At 33.4% G+C, this 10,728-nt stretch overlaps 1 pseudogene; it reads left to right on the top strand.

The window, feature by feature from the left end:
• The first annotated feature begins 6,368 nt into the window (after positions 1 to 6,368).
• Positions 6,369 to 8,177, top strand: LOC142636626 (tetrahydroberberine oxidase-like; annotated as a pseudogene).
• The last annotated feature ends 2,551 nt before the right edge of the window (positions 8,178 to 10,728 follow it).

The raw sequence follows: 10,728 nt of genomic DNA, 5'->3' as shown, positions 1-10,728 counted from the left end.
GCATAGCTGAATTAAAAGCTTGAAATCTCTAAAACCCATAACACCTCTTTCCTTTCTATTACAAAAATTTTTCCAATTGATCCAATGGATTTCCTTTTCATCCTTGGACTATCCCCACTAGTATTTTGCCAATATAGAGTTAATAGCATCACATAAAGCCTTTGGAATTTTGAAAATACTCATAGAGTAGGTGGGAATGGCTTGAGCAACTGTTTTAATTAGGACCTATCTCCATACTTTAGAAATATATTTTTCCTTCCATCCCAATACTTTACTAGTAATCTTTTCCCGAAAGTCTTTAAAATCATTAACCTTAGATTTTCCCTCAACCATTGGCAAACCAAGATACTTCTCACAATCCTCCATAATTCTTGCACCCAACAAAGCCTGTATATCATGCTTTAACTTCTGCCCTTATGTTTTTGCTAAAGAAAATAGAAGTTTTTTTGTCTATTAATGGCTTGGCCAAATGCCGATTCATAGCACTCAAGCAGGGTCAGGAGATGTTGACATTCCTCCATAGTAACTTGGCAGAAAATAAAACTATCATCTGCAAATAAAAGATGAGATACACATATCCCATTTGTACATGTGAGAATGCCATGAGGGCTTTGTGAAGCAACTACCTTTATAATCAAGGAAGAGAGCCATTCCGCACATAATAGGAGCAAGTATGGGGATAAAGGATCTCCTTGTCTTATACCCCTAGATGGGGTAACGAAACCTTTAGATCCTCTATTAATAAGCACAGAGTAAGAAGCAGTAGTCACTGTTTCCATTGCTAGACACACCCATCTAGCATTAATGCCCAATTTAAGATAATCCATCGAAGAAATTCCCATTCAACCCGATCATAAGCCTTGCTGATGTCCAATTTGATAGCCATTTGTCCTTTCTTTCCTATTCATTTTTCCTTATCCCGTGTAATACTTTTAACGCTACAATAGTGTTGTTAGTAATTAACCAATTAGGAACAAAAACACTTTGTAAGTCTGATATTACATTTGGCAAGATAAGTTTTAGCTGATTGGCTAAGACTTTAGAGACAATTCTGGACACAACATTGCCTAAACTAACAGGCCAGTAATCAGAGACATTATTGGGGTCATTAGTTTTGGGTATGAGGACAATATGTGTACAATTTATCTTATGAAGCATATGATTCGAATTTTAAACAAATAATATTGCAGTAGTTACATCATTGCCCACTCTGTGCCAATATTTTTGGAAAAAGAAAGGAGACATACCATCAGGTCCAAAGAGATTTAGAGGGATGCATGTGAAAAAGAGCATGCTTTACTTCATCTAGCGTATAATGTTGAAGGAGTGTATCATTCATATCAGGGGTAACCACTTGATCAACTAAGTCCAGGACAATATCCAAATTATTTGGAGTAGCATACATGAATAAATGTTTGAAATATTGTTCAACAACCCTTGCAAAATCCAAATTATTTTTACACATATGTGTCTTGTTTATTGGATTTTGATATAGATGACGTGGTATCATTGATATAAAATATTTTTTTTGTTACAAAGAGGATTGTATTGTATTGAGGAGAAGTTATGTCATGTCCCAAACCCGATACCCGGATTTGTGACCATGATTGACATGTTAATATCAAGCCTAAACCTAGTATTAACAAGAACCAACTAAACTCTTTACAAAAGCTTCCCTCTTTCTTTTCATTCTTGTTTCTTTACTTCTTGAGATAACTTTTCACTTGATATTCAGAGCATCTACATTGTACTTCAACCAATAAAACAATCCACTAGTTATTCAAATTCTGAATTTCACATAATACATCTCTTAATACTTTAAGGTACACAACTTTCATTAGATCCTAAAATACACAATACTACAAAGCTAAACATCAAATGCTAATTTGGGATCTATACATTAAAACTAAAATCAGTTCCTTCTAAAACTCGACTAAGGCTCCCTCTGCTTCAAAATAAAACCTGTGGACTGAAAGAGTGGAAGGGGTGAGCTACACAGCTCAGTAAGGGTAAGATACACAAGAATTTAATAAGAACGCATGTAAATCAAATCATTTCATTTTACGATTATTTAGATAGGAGAACATCTTTTCAAGCACAGTATTTTATACTATTCATAATAATATCTTATACGTTTTTCATAGGACAATAATTGTTCTCCTTTTTCTTATTAGAATGATATTACCAAAACCTTTCAGACTGAATTTCTTTTATTTCTTACAAAGTCACCAAATATAATATTGATTGTTTAAAATCGTGTATATATATATATATATAGTCTTATTAAAAAATAATCATTTTGACTTAAATCAGATAATTGGTAACTTTATCTTAAATTAGAAACATCTTGGCAAATAAGAAGACTTTTTTTTTTTTTATAAACTTCTTCTCATAAAATATTATAACTTTCATAGTCATAAAATTTAACATTTCTTAAAGAACAAATATTTGATAACTTTTTAACATGAACTTGTACTTTCATCAGAAGCTTTATCTTTATAGAACACTAAAACTTTTTCATCAGATTCTTTATCTTTAAAGCACAACAGAACTTCAAAAATTTTTATTTTTAAAGAACAGCTTTTCTTTTCATCATAAACTTCCTTTCATGAGAGCTTTTAACTTTTCATAATGCATTTAAACAATTCATTCTCTCATGATTAATAAAACAATATAGCTGTTCATAACATATCGGTTAGTCCATATCTGATAAATCTGTACTTGGTGCATGTGCACGACAGAGAAGGCCTCATCACATTTGGGTGCCCACGTGTGCATGATATTGTCCTCTTTGGGAGGCCTGATGGCACATCCCCTCAAGGTATTGTTCCTCCCCGCTGTGCATACACATTGGGGAAAAGGCCTTGTTCAGATTAGAGTTACGGGCACTCCCATTTCCTCCACTTTAAATGGCCAAACAGATAACATTTTCCATGGAAAGCCAGTAATTTAACCCCTACTAGCTGAGTTTAGATCACCAGAGGACATAACCCGAAAACATTTCATACTTATACATCATACTGAAATTCATAGTTTGCATAACATTTCACAATGATAGCACTTTCCATTATTTTCTTTAAACATCATGTTCGTGGAAATTAGTAATGGCATCAATATGCTTAAATCATATACATAAGGTTTCAAAAGCTAATGAACATATCTTTTTCCGAAACATGATTATATGTCATATCTCTAATCAAAAACTTTTTAATGCATAATACACTTTAAAATAACCTAATGACTTACCAAATGCTCATATAACTTATCTCTAACTTAAAAGCAGAGGAACTAAGAGACTAAAGTCGAAGGAGCTCAAACCTGGGGCTGGTAACACCTAAACCAAATATCAAAGCTTATTACTATCAATTATTCTTTATCATAAACTTACACATTCATCTCAAAGCCTATCTCTTAGAATCAAGGAAATCCTAATCCCACCTCAACGAGGTTCCCCAAACACAAAATACATTCATCAAACAATATGATGTACGAAATCATAGAAAAACCATTGTTTTAATGTTCATATTCAAATCAGGTCAATCAGCTTTAAAATCAATACAGAACATGTTTGAGATTGAAAGCAATGGTGCATGCATAAACTTACACAAGACAACATATATCATGAACAAAACAGCTTCATAAAAACAATAGTTGAATGGTTTAGAACCCCTCCCTTGAGTACTAAACCTTGAACCAAGTTATACAAAATTTATCTATGATCTAGACATACCAAATGATGAGCATATAAATTTATATCTCAGATCGTTCACCCTAACTTTAGAATTAAATTCTCAAAGTTAAGTACGTCGCTTACTGTTCACTGTATATTCTAGCAGCATACACTTCATTTATAAAATACATATTGGCTACCAATTCACATCCGATCTTCATGCAATTTTACAGAGCCACTCCTCTGGATGTCTAGTAAATACCATATCCTTTTCAGAGCCAAATCATAAAACCATGATTTAATAAAAATCATACAAGACAACATGCTCAAATCTGTCCTGACAGAATTTCATGTAACTTAGAAATTAAACCATTATTTTTATATTGATCCAAATGCTGTGAGACCATTTCCATTACAACCATATATGTCTTAGATTTCATAGAAAATATCTCTAGCATCTAAATTCACTGTATACAATTTAATACATAATTTATCATGTGTAAACACAGAATCTGTCACAATGACAGCTTTGCAGCATTTTTTTGTAAAATTATACATGATTGCAAATTGTCTTATTATCATATGATGATTTTTATATAGGCATTTAGACATGTTAGAAAACACTTATATATAGTCATTTAACCATTTATAGCAAAACTAAATGCAACAAAAATCCCAGCCGGAACATCAAAAGTACTCACCCCAACTTTATCTTATTTCCTTATTCATATACAATCATTAATTAGTAAAAACCCTAATCTACCTTCAACAAACCATCAACACAGTTTCAAAGCTTCTTAAAACACTATATATACACACACACACACACACACACACACACACACACACATAGACTTACAAGTTCATGATTTCCTACTTTCACAAACCACAAATACCATTACTAAAAAATTCTTTGAAGAAATCATGGATTCTAAGATGAGAGTAGCTAGAACCCTTACCAAGTTCCTGGTTCTTGCAGGGAAAATAGGAATAAAATCACTCTTGCATGAAAGGATTTCCCTTTCCTAGTGGCTGGACCCGAAAGTATTAGAGGTAGAGAGCTTGAGATAGTTTTCTTTCTTTTGGTGTTGGACCCGTGGGTGTGAGAGGGAGGGAGTTTCTTGATTGTTCTAGTTGCATTGAGAGAGTAGAAAGAAGAATGAGGTGCAGCTTTGTCTTTCTTTGGATGTGTGTACCCATGGGTTTGAGAGAGGGAGAGAGTTCTTGGAAGTTCTAGTTGTTTTGAAAAGTCAAAGAAGAATAAGATGAGTTGCTGATGATAAGATTAAAGAAAGAAGAAAACAAAGGAGCAAAGAAAGAAGAGTGGTGCAGCAAAGAAGTCAAGGAAAATAACTTGGGTGGGCACGTGAATGCCAAGGGGAATAATGAGTTGATGACTCACCTTACAACCTTTTAAAACGTACTTACCACCTCCCACCCTCACAAGCTTATATTCTATAAACGCCCAAACTATAAAATAAATTTGCATATAAACCCTTACATTTATACTTAATTAAACACCAACAACTATATATCTAATAACTTAACCACTTAATATAGTTATGTACATACTAAATATATATTTTTAATACAATTAGCCATTCAATTATTTATAATCTTTAAAATTCTTATTCAATGGCATTATAAAATAATATGTTCATTAAATACTCTTCTATTAATTATAGAAAGAAAGTAGCTTAAAATAATAATAATAATAATAATAATAATACTTAACCACTCAAACACATAGTTTAACTATATAGTTCGGTCGGGGTGTTACAAGTTAGGTTGGGAAAAAGTAACATGAGGAGAACGGGTATTGAAAATAAGTATTAAAAAATTAAAAAGAAAATAGAATGATGTGGAAAACTCTCAAGAAGTAAACAAAATGTTAAAAGTTTCAGTTTTATAGTACACAAGTATGATAAGACTCTTATTAATTGTACATTTTTTATTTTAAGAAATTAAACATTGAAGAATTTGGATTATAATATTAAGATTTTTAGTAACTTAGAAATTATAGATAAATAAATAATGAATTTGGATTGTAATCAAATTAATTTTTTTTAATCAATTTAGAAGTTATTTTAGGAGAAGAAGATAAGGAGAATATATATATATATATATATATATATATATATATATATATATATATATATATATTAAATTTAACAAAATTTTTGCAATTTGGTGATGTCACTTGGTGCAATTACGAGTTTTAGGCCCAACTTTTGTTATATAATATATGATATAGGTTAGGATCTCCCTTTAAACTAAATTAAGGGTAAGATTTCATTAAAAAGAAATTAAGGTTAAGATTGAATGGAAGGCAGATGGAGGTAAACTTTCATAATAAATGGATTTTTATCTGACTTTCTTTTAAGAAGATTTCTTTTTTTCTTTTCTTTTTTTCCTGTTGATGCAAATAAATTTTCATAATAGTGAAATTGGCTAATTAATCAAATAGATCACAAAAACCATCTCGAATGTGATCCTAAAAATTTAATGAAGAAAAATAATGGATGGTCAAAGTTCTAGGGTCAGCTGCCAGGCAAGTAATTGGGTTTTCCAACTTGACGCTTCGATTTTACTTTATTGAGAGGATTACTTCAAATCTTTAAGTTGGAATGCTTATCACGTTACTAAAACACTATATATAAGGAAGCTTTAATCAAGTTTTAATCGCCACACACAGAAAAAGGAAAAAGAAAAAGAAAATGAAGTTACCAGTTTCTTTATTTTTGTTTGCTCTTCTTTTCTCATTTTTATTGGCAACTTCAGCTCAAACTCATGAAAACTTTCTTCAGTGCCTGACCCTTCATTCCGGAAATGACAGTATTTCTAGAGTCATTTACCACCCCTCCAACTCCTCATATTCATCTGTCTTGAAATCTTCCATCAGAAACACCAGATTCTCAACACCTTCCACCCCGAAACCTCAAGTCATTGTTACACCATTGGATGTTTCACAAATTCAAGAAACACTTAGTTGTTCGAAAAAACATGGGATGCAAGTAAGAGTTAGGAGTGGTGGACATGATTATGAGGGTCTTTCTTATGTTTCTCCTGTACCCTTTGTCATACTTGATATGATTAATCTTGGAAACATCTCTGTCGATGTAGAAAATAGCTTTGCCTGGGTTCAATCTGGTGCAACCCTGGGTGAATTATACTATGAGATTGCTGAGCAAAGTAAAACTCTTGGATTTCCAGCTGGAGTTTGCACTACAATAGGTGCTGGTGGACACTTCAGTGGGGGAGGGTATGGCACAATATTGCGAAAATATGGCCTTGCTGCAGATAATGTTATTGATGCACATTTGATTGATGTTAGGGGTAGATTCCTTGACAGAAAATCAATAGGAGAAGATCTGTTTTGGGCCATCCGAGGAGGAGGTGGGGCTAGCTTTGGAGTCATTGTTGCATGGAAAATCAAGCTGATTCCTGTTCCATCGACTGTGACTGTGTTCACAGTCAATAAGAACTTGGAACAAAATGCAACCAAAATTCTTCATCGGTGGCAGTATATTGCAGACAAGTTTGATACAGACCTTTTTCATTCGTGTAATCTTAACAGGTGTAAGTTCTAGCCAAAAAGGGGACAGGACGGTACAAGCTTCGTTCAATTCCTTGTACTTAGGAGGGAAGGATAAGCTCCTTCTATTGATGCAAGAGAGCTTCCCTGAGCTGGGTTTGGTGAGTGAAGATTGTAAAGAAATGAGTTGGATTCAATCTATCCTCTACTTTGCTGGATTCCCAAGTGGTCAATCCTTAGATGTTTTGCTAAATAGGACTCTGACAGTTATCTCTTATAAAGCAAAATCCGACTATGTGAAGAATCCCATTCCTGAATCTGGGTTGGAGGGGATTTGGCAAAGATTTTATGAAAAAGAGGCAGAGTCAGCTGTATTAATCCTGAATCCATATGGGGGAAAAATGAGTGAAATTTCGGAGTCTGCAATTCCTTTTCCACATAGAGCTGGCAATATCTACAAAATCCAATACTTGGTGTATTGGTCAGAAGAAGGGACTGCGGCAACTGAAAGTCATGTAAGTTGGATTCGAAGGCTTTACGCTTATATGGCTCCCTATGTTTCCAAGACTCCAAGAGAAGCATATATAAATTATAGAGACCTTGACATAGGTACAAATAATGAAGGCATCACAAGTTATAGGCAGGCAAGCATATGGGGTACTAAATATTTTAAGAACAACTTCAAGAGGCTGGTGCATGTGAAGACTGTATTTGATCCCACTAATTTCTTTAGGAATGAGCAAAGCATCCCGTCTCTTTCAGAGTAGTTGATGAAGAGAACTAATTTGGGATACTTAGTTTGCAAAGATTGTACTCTTTTTTTTCGAATGGCAAATATTGTACTCAGAATAAAGTTTCTCTCTCCTTTTGTTTTAGTCCCTCTATTAAACATAATTAAAGTCTTCCATGGGATATGTGAATCTCAAATTAAAAATTGGGATTGTAAATATCGATCCAGAAATTTAAATCTCTTACATCTTATGATAAATTTATTCCCTACAAATTGGTTTAAGTATATAACCTATCTAAATGGATCTACAAAACTGTTTGTTGAAACCTAGCAGATTGATGTGGTTCTTGGGAAGTTCATTTGTTTGAATCAAAAGGTCAGCCCCAATTGTAACTCATCTCCTTCTGGGCTATAAGTGGCACTACGATGGCCATGAGTGGATGTGTATTCCTTTTAGGCACGGACATGTAGGGGTTGCTTTGTCTTTGAGTCAATAACAATAAAAAATACTTACGCTAAAAGTCATAAAGAATCGTAAATATTGGTTCTCTTAGTCGTAGAGAAACTCTATTTTACTTTTTGGTGGCTCCTGCATCAATTGGTATGAATTGTCAGTGGTGCTGGCCCTTAATCGTAGAGAAACAGATCTTACCCAATTTATTTAAGGCAGTGCATGCGTATTCCATACCCTTTCATTTAATTCATGTTGCTTTGTCCTTCCCATTAATTATTGAGGGTAAGCCCAGGCACTTCTCATGATCTTTACCCAGGGAGTCTTTCAGTCTTTGATCAATTTTTGTAATGAAAAACGACTGGTTTAGTCATGCTGAGCTTTTGGCTTGAAGTGTCTTCATAGGTCTTGAGCACCTAGGATTAAACAAGCGCAAAATTTGCATTTGGAAATTATCTATTGAGTCTCAATGCAAGCTAATCAAGATATGTCCAAATATGAGTTTCTGATGAGGGAAAATATTATTTTCTAATTTAATAGCATGTTATTGAGATGCTAGCCATCCAAAAGCGTATTCGAGTTACTATTTATTGGTGTAAATCCACTATCAGTTCTTAAAATTAAACTATGAACGATTATTCCCTGAAGTTAAAAATGTTCATTTTCAATCTCTTTAATGACATGGTCAAATTAAAAACTACATTTCATCACTCCATTGAACACGTTTGGAACTAAAACTATTGTTAGGGACATATTTTATATAATTAACTAATCCTTTGACAAAATGCACTTTACTTGTAATTGAGTAGATCTAGAATGAGTTTAGTACTTTAAGAAATAAGTGCTCAAGTCAAGTGTTAAGGCCATGAAAATCTGACCAAGAAACAAGTGAAGAAAAAAATGTTCATTAAAGCTCAATAGCAATTTCGACAGAAAAGATTTCTATTGAGATTTAACGTGGAAGCTCGATAGAAGCTCGATACATACCGAATATGTCAAGACTACGGGATTCATAATATAGCTAGAAACGTTTTATTCTACAAATACTATTCGTTTATGGGTTTGTATAATCCTTATTGGACTAGGAAAACCCAAGGTTTGTGTAAACCTATTTGGAATAGGAGAGCCCTTTAAGCTCTTATTTAAAGGAGGTAGTAGAAAAAGAAAGACCTAACCCTAAAGAGCTTCATAAGGTTTTCTTTTTGAAACCTTAGCCTCCTCCCACAAAAAAAAAAAAAAAAAAATCTTGCTGCATTTCTTGTACGCCTTTGGGTTCTGTAACAAAGCAAAGTCTCTCACATTATCATTGAAGATCTTATTGGTGTTTCTATGTGAAGCTGTTGCAAATCAACTACATCAATCAAAGAGTTGCTATGGAGTTAGTCATGTACTGAGATCCGTGTATCATTGGTTAGTCACGTGCTGGAATTCATGCATTGAATGGAAAGATTGCCGCTACAATACAAGTCCAATTGGGTATTAGGGTAAGGGTTCAACTGTAGGTTGGTATTTCGGGATAAGCCAAAGGGTTTGGTAAGATTTTCTTATACTTGTAACTGCTTGTGATTGATAATAGTGAATTATTGGGAGTAGTGACCTTTACTTCACCCGGTGAGGTTTTGCCTTGGAGGTTGTCCCCATTCGTAAACAAATCACCGTGTCAAATTTAATTTCCGCTGCATTTAGTTTAGTTGGGGATTTGTTTGTGCCACCATGCTATTGCATGTAATTGAACATAATTAAGTAACTTGAGTAATTAATTAATTTGCAAGGGGCCAATTCATTTTAACCCCAACAACTATCATTTTAAACTTTAAGGATATCCTTTAAGTTTTTGGTATTGTTATTGGTATTATTATTGTGGGTGGTACTGGTATCTAAAGACATATATATACTCCCAAGACTCTAATTAGGTATTGAGTAAAATTATTCTTTTCTATTTATCTGGTTTAGCTATAGGGAAAATGTGTGTGTAAGGAATATTAGGTCGGCTATAAAAGTGAGACCATATTAAGAAAGTTAATCAATTGTTGTTAATCTTTGACCCTTTGTTACTTTTGATTTTTAAAAGGAAAAAAAAAAGATATTTATTACTTTTGTTAAAAAAATAAAAAAGAAAGATAACAATGTGAGCCATGTTTTGATAACAATGTGAGTCATGTTGAGTAAATTCATTGTACGAAACAATGACAATCATTAACTTACTAAACAATGTGAATAGGGATGACAATTGTTACCCTACCTGTGGGTACCCAACCCAATAAACAGTAGGGTTGAGTCTGGATTTTTAAAATAAAACTCGAGGTTGATTCGAGTCGGGTTTGGGTTTTGGTAATACCCGG

This window comes from Castanea sativa, chromosome 5 (assembly GCF_040712315.1).
Source record: "Castanea sativa cultivar Marrone di Chiusa Pesio chromosome 5, ASM4071231v1".
NCBI lineage: Eukaryota > Viridiplantae > Streptophyta > Magnoliopsida > Fagales > Fagaceae > Castanea > Castanea sativa.
Note: the sequence above shows the minus strand (reverse complement) of the source record. Positions and strands in the feature narration are given on the sequence as shown.